This window comes from Cupressus sempervirens, chromosome 3, assembly GCF_028749045.1.
Source record: "Cupressus sempervirens isolate cs-2001-9-10 chromosome 3, ASM2874904v1, whole genome shotgun sequence".
Taxonomy (NCBI): domain Eukaryota; kingdom Viridiplantae; phylum Streptophyta; class Pinopsida; order Cupressales; family Cupressaceae; genus Cupressus; species Cupressus sempervirens.
Genome location: NC_143120.1, coordinates 262,866,397 through 262,872,396, shown reverse-complemented (window position 1 = coordinate 262,872,396; position 6,000 = coordinate 262,866,397).

Here is a 6,000-nt window from a genome sequence, read left to right as displayed (position 1 = left end):
CACTTAATTCATTTACATAGTTCATGTTGTACAAGTAGTATATGCTGCCCACAACATGTATAAGTTAAAGCATGCCAAGTCAACAGTGAGTGTTGAATCACTCTGGTGCTGAGAAAATAATATATGCCAAGTGATTCATGTGTTGAGCAAGTAGTGCATGCCAAGTTATTTAGATGCTAAGTTACATTATTGAAATCATCATATGTCAACCATTAGAGACTTCAAATGTCGAGTAACACAGTTTTGTCATAGTTGTTTGTATTGGCACAAACTACTATGTAAACTATTTTTGAGTTGACTTATAGATTGAATTATGATATTTAGGTGATAAGGATGAATCTTAAGTTAGAATCCCTGTGAATTACATGCATCCAATTAGGTAAAGGGAAGGTTTAAGTGGCAAAATGGGTAAATCACAACGTTGATTTGTACCTAATCATAAGTCACCTAGGTCTTCTTAAGGAGGAGGAACCCTAAACTTCTTATGAGCATGAAAGGCTATTTACGAATGATCAAGGAGAGTTTTGCATGCACAACCAAGACATTCATGGTGACCAAGGTATTATGATATGAAATTAAATTGTAGAATTAGTTAAAGGAGAACAGAAGAAGGAAATAGTGAGCATAGAGAGACATATAATCAAGCAAGATCAAGAATACATCAGTTTAGAAGTGATATGTCATCAAGAAACAAAGTGCTAACCATAGGATCAATGCTAAGACATTCTAATAGGAGAATCAATTAAATCTCTTAACAGACTAGTCCTAATAGGCTGTATTGAAATACTCTAACAAGGTGCTTACTTTATTGTGGGTTGAAGTTCTTTAAAAAGGTATGCTTTTAACAGGGTGTTGAAATTCTTTAATAGCGTAAGACCTAACAATCTTTGTAAGCCTTTTAAAGTGCAAACCTTTCATAAGGTATATCATATTTCATGATCAAACATTGTAACCTTCATTGGATACACTTTATTATTGCAATAGTGAAGATTTGTGGGTGTCATCCCCACCCCAGTTTTACCTTCTCAAAGGAGGGTTTCTATCAATCATATATGGTGTCATATATGTCTAAATGCTTACATCTCTACATGCTTTACATGGTATTTCAACTTACTTATTGAATGTATGAGACGGATGTGTGGTGAATGTTTTATGGGTCAGAGTTTAAAGCATTGATTCACCCCCCTCCCCTTTAGAATTTAACCTTTCCTATTGTAATTCCAAAAATGAATACACATGAAAACATCATACAGGAATCACAAAGATCGTAATGGAAGACTTCATCAAAAATACCAACAACATGTTGGAAATCAAATTGAAAAGCTCATTGTTGAAGATCAAAGAGGGAGATTGTTGCAAAGAAGGAAGACTATTGTTTTCAATAATTGTTTTTTTATTGATGTCAAACTTGCTACTTGTAGGAATGACATTTGCTTATATAATCTGAGTACTAGCACTTAATTAATTGATGAAGATGATTTGATCAACAAGATGTAATAAGAAAATCGAAGGGAAAGGTTGAGTTATGTTGTTGTAATGAAGTGCAAGGATCAGTTAAGACAATGGTTAAATAATTTATTGATGACATACTCAAGGATACAGAGGTTGTTCACACTGAGAAACATTGGAGGAAAAAGTTGTAACAAGGTTGATTGTAAAGCTTAAACTATGATCATTAGTGGATGTCGAGAAAGTTACTTGAAGTCGAGCAAAATTCCTAGTTGGAGCTGAGTAACAGGAAATTCCAGTGTGTGTCGAGTGATCTTTAGTTTCCAACTGAAGATAAGGTGTTGAGCATCAAAAAATTCTTGATGTCGAGTGATCTTCAGGTGTCGAGCATCAAGAAAAACACAGTTGATGCCAAGTAACATAGTATGTGTCGAGCATCAGTATTTCAATAGTTCCAAGCTATTGCATTATTTCAAGTGATAAAGATTCACCAAATTTGAGCTAGCATAGTGGTTACATTGAATTTTTTGAAAAAGTTGGAAGATAAGGATGATGAGCTCATGGCATAGAATCCTATGTAAACCATTTTTGGGCAAATTTTAAAGGATTATTCAAGAAGTTTCTAGAGGAAACAGGATATAGGTTAAATGTAATGAAACCTACCTAATCCATATGAATTGAAATTAAAGAATGGAAGAATCAAGTAGGAAAAGGAACTCCAAGACTTCTATTTAAGGATTCATAGACCAAGAAGTAAAGAGTTGCTAATATTGTTGTTGCTGAAGAGCTAAGTCTGCAAAGTGGTTGAAAGGGTGTCAAGGGGGAGACATCTAGGAGAAGGAAGAGCACAGAGGCTCTGCTTCTATGAGTGGTCATGAAGAAATGACTGCACTAGTAAATTGAGTATGGAGACTCAAGAAGACAAAGCTTGAAAGGAAGGCAAGCTGTCAGAGTTGCAGAGATTGAAGGCCAAGCAAGGGTATGAACTGAGAAGTGATCTGAGATTTGGAAGATAAGTTGTATGTTGTAGTCAGCTCAAGATTTTTCTAGTACTCTCTAGGAATTGTATTAGATTTGAAAATAATATGGACTTAGCTTGGCCTAACAACCATTTGTAAATCCTTTAATAGGGCGGAATTCTAAGTGAATGTTCTAAAGTCCTCTAATCAGGCCCACTTTTAATAGGGTGGTTAAATCCTCTAACAAGGTCACATTTAACAGTGCGTGTTGTAAGCTTTTAATAGGGTAGGCCTTTCACAGGGCATCACTTCAAAAGAGTGAGAATTAAGTAGCATGTTACTGGTGGTTTTTCTCAAATTGGGTTTCCACGTAAATCACTATTTTATGTGTTGATTTCTTATGTGTTATGCTTGCATGTTGATTTATAGTAACTTGCTAATTAGAAAAGTCAAATCTTGGATGAATGAATGGTTGAATGGGCTCACTATACTTAGTTAAAAGTTTGAATAGGACATTTGGACCTTGAATAACTAATTCACCCCCCCACCCCCCCAGTTATTCTAAAATATTTTTAACAATTGGTATTAGAACCATCTGCTAATTTAGTTTCAAGGTACTAGAAGCAGGAAGATCAAGATGTCCAAGAGAGAAGTTCCCAAGCTCAACAAAGACAACTTTTCTACATGGAAAAGTCTGATGAAATTGCACCTTGGATCAATAGGTGACTATGCACAAACCTCAATTGGAATAGAACATGTAAATCTAGCAGGACCTCTTACTGCAGATGATTTGAAAAAAAAGAAAGAACATAATCAAGCAATGTTGGAAATTGCCTCTACACTTAATTATGCAGAATATGATGACATCAAAGATTGTGACACTGCATTCAAGATGTGGAAAACCTTATCAAAAATCTATTGAAGGGATTAGAATGTCTAGAGAGAGAAAAGAGAAAGCCTAAGAAGAAAGTTTGATGACGTGAAAATGGAGAAAGGTGAAAATGTTGCCCAATATGCCGCAAGAATGAAAGAAGTGGTAAGTGCAATAAGAAGTCTAGGTGGACAATTGGAAGAAGAAATAGCCATCAGAAAATACTTAAGAACTATGCTTCCCATCTATGCTATTAGAGTTTCAGCCATCCAAGAGCTAAGGTGTGCACAAGGGAACACACTAACCTTTGAAGGAATAGTGGAAAGAATTACTACATTTGAGCTATCCAATTTCAATAACTACGGACCTAAAAACCTTGAATCTTCTTTCAAGGCCAAGATGACAATAAAATACACTGAGGAGGATACATCAAGCAAGAAAAGAAGAAAAGGAAAACATGCATCCAGTGATAGTACCATAGATGAGGAAGATGTGGAATAGTTAGAAGCACTACTAGCTAAGAGATTCCATAGAGGCAAAGGTAAATTCAAAGGTAAGCTTCCTATTATATGTTTCAATTGCAATGAAGTTGGTCATATTGCTGCAAGATGTCCACAAAAGAAGAATTACAAAGAAGGAAACAAGTACAGGAATAAGAGAGAAGATGATAGCAAAGATTTCAAGGAGAAAGGCAAGAGATGTTACATTGTTGAAGAAGATTCTGATGAGAATGATGATGAAGTAGTCTATGTAGCCAAGAAGGATGAATTAGATGAAGATGAGGTAATAGTATTGGTTACTTATGTGAACAAGAATGACAAGTGGATCATTGACAGTGGATGCTCACATCACATGATAGGAGATAAAAGTAAGTTCATTACCTTTACCCAATATGATGGAAATAGTTTTAGATTTGATAATGATGCTCCATGCCAAATCAAAGGAAAAGGCTCTATTAAAATTACAAAGAAAATTTCATGTGATAATGCATACTATGTTGAAGGATTGAACTGCAACTTATTGAGTGTATCATAGTTAGGCAATATAGGTTGTAAAGTTGAATTTGGAAACAAAACTACCAAGATCTATGACACTAATGGAAATATGATAGGAAAGGGTGAACAAACTAAGAGTAATCTATTTTACCAAGATATGGAAGATGCAACATTCTTTTTGTTAGACTTGATGATGTGTAGTTATGCCATAAAAGGTTATGTCATGTTAAATTTGATAATTTGATTAGCATCAACAAGAAGAAGAAGGTCAAAGGGTTACCTAAGTTGAAGAAACCTAAAAACACAATGTGCAAACAATGTCAACTAGGGAAGATGACTAAGTCTAGTTTCAAAAGAAAAACATACACTTCCAATGAAGTACTAGAACTAGTCCATATAGACATATGTGGTCCAATAGAAGTACAAAGCTACCTAGGAGACAAATACATAATGTTATTTGTAGATGACTATTCTAGGATGATGATTGCTATGTTTTTAAAGCAAAAATCTAATGAATTTCAAATGTTTAAGTGGTATTTGGCCAGAGTTGTGAAGGAAATAGGAAAGAACCTAAAATGCCTAAGGTCAGACAGAGGAGGTGAGTTTACATCAAAAGAATTTGAAATATTTTGCAATGCCAAAGGTATCAAAAGGCAAACATCAACACCAAGAACTCCACCACAGAATGGTATTGCTAAAAGGAGGAATAGGTCAATGGTTGACTATGCTAGAACCTTGATGGTGGAAAAAAATGTTGCACTCAAATACTAGAGAGAAGCTATAAGTATTGTAGCCTACACACTAAATAGAGTTCAAGTCAAGAAAGGTACAAATGCAACACCTTTTGAATTATGGTATGGTCACTCACCCAATGTTAAATATTTCAAAATATTTGGTTGTAAATGCTATATTCTAAAAGATACTAGAAATGGAAAGTTTGATGCAAAGAGTGATGAAGGCATATTTCTCGGATACTCCACTAGAAGCAAAGCATATAAGTGTTTGAATACTAACACTAGCAAGATTGTGGAGAGTGCAAATGTAAACTTTGATGAGCATGCAAAAGTTTAGGTTGATGAGTCCAAGAAATCAAAAGATTATAGATCCTTCATAGACTTCTATGAAGAAATGACTCTTGAAGACAATGTTGCAAATCAAGTTGGGAATCGACAAAAAACTTTAATATCTACCGAGTCTCAGCTTGTGAATGTTGAGTTACATTCAAAAGCCAAGCTACAGAGTGTACAAAATGCACATTCTAATTCTAAAAATAGTACACATGAGAAAAATGATGAAGTGCTTGATGAAGAAGAACAAAATGACTCTAAAGCTAAAGGATCAAACATGGAAAGAAGGACAGAACCTAGATTAGCCAAATATGTGAGAAGACATCACCCTACAAAACAAATCATTGGTGACAAAGATGCTAGATCAATGACAAGAAATAGACTAAGGAATGAATCATGTCTATTGAGCAAGGTTGAACCTAAAATAGTGAAATATGCACTACAAGATGATGACTGGTATAAAGCCATGGAAGAGTAAATAGATCAGATTGAGAAGAATAAAACATGATCTCTAGTTCCTATACTAGCTGATAAGAATGTGATTGGTACAAAATGGGTGTTTAGAAACAAACTAGATGAGAATGGAGAGATAACAAGAAACAAAGCTAGACTAGTTTGCAAAGGCTATACACAAGAAGAAGGATTGGAGAGAATAACAA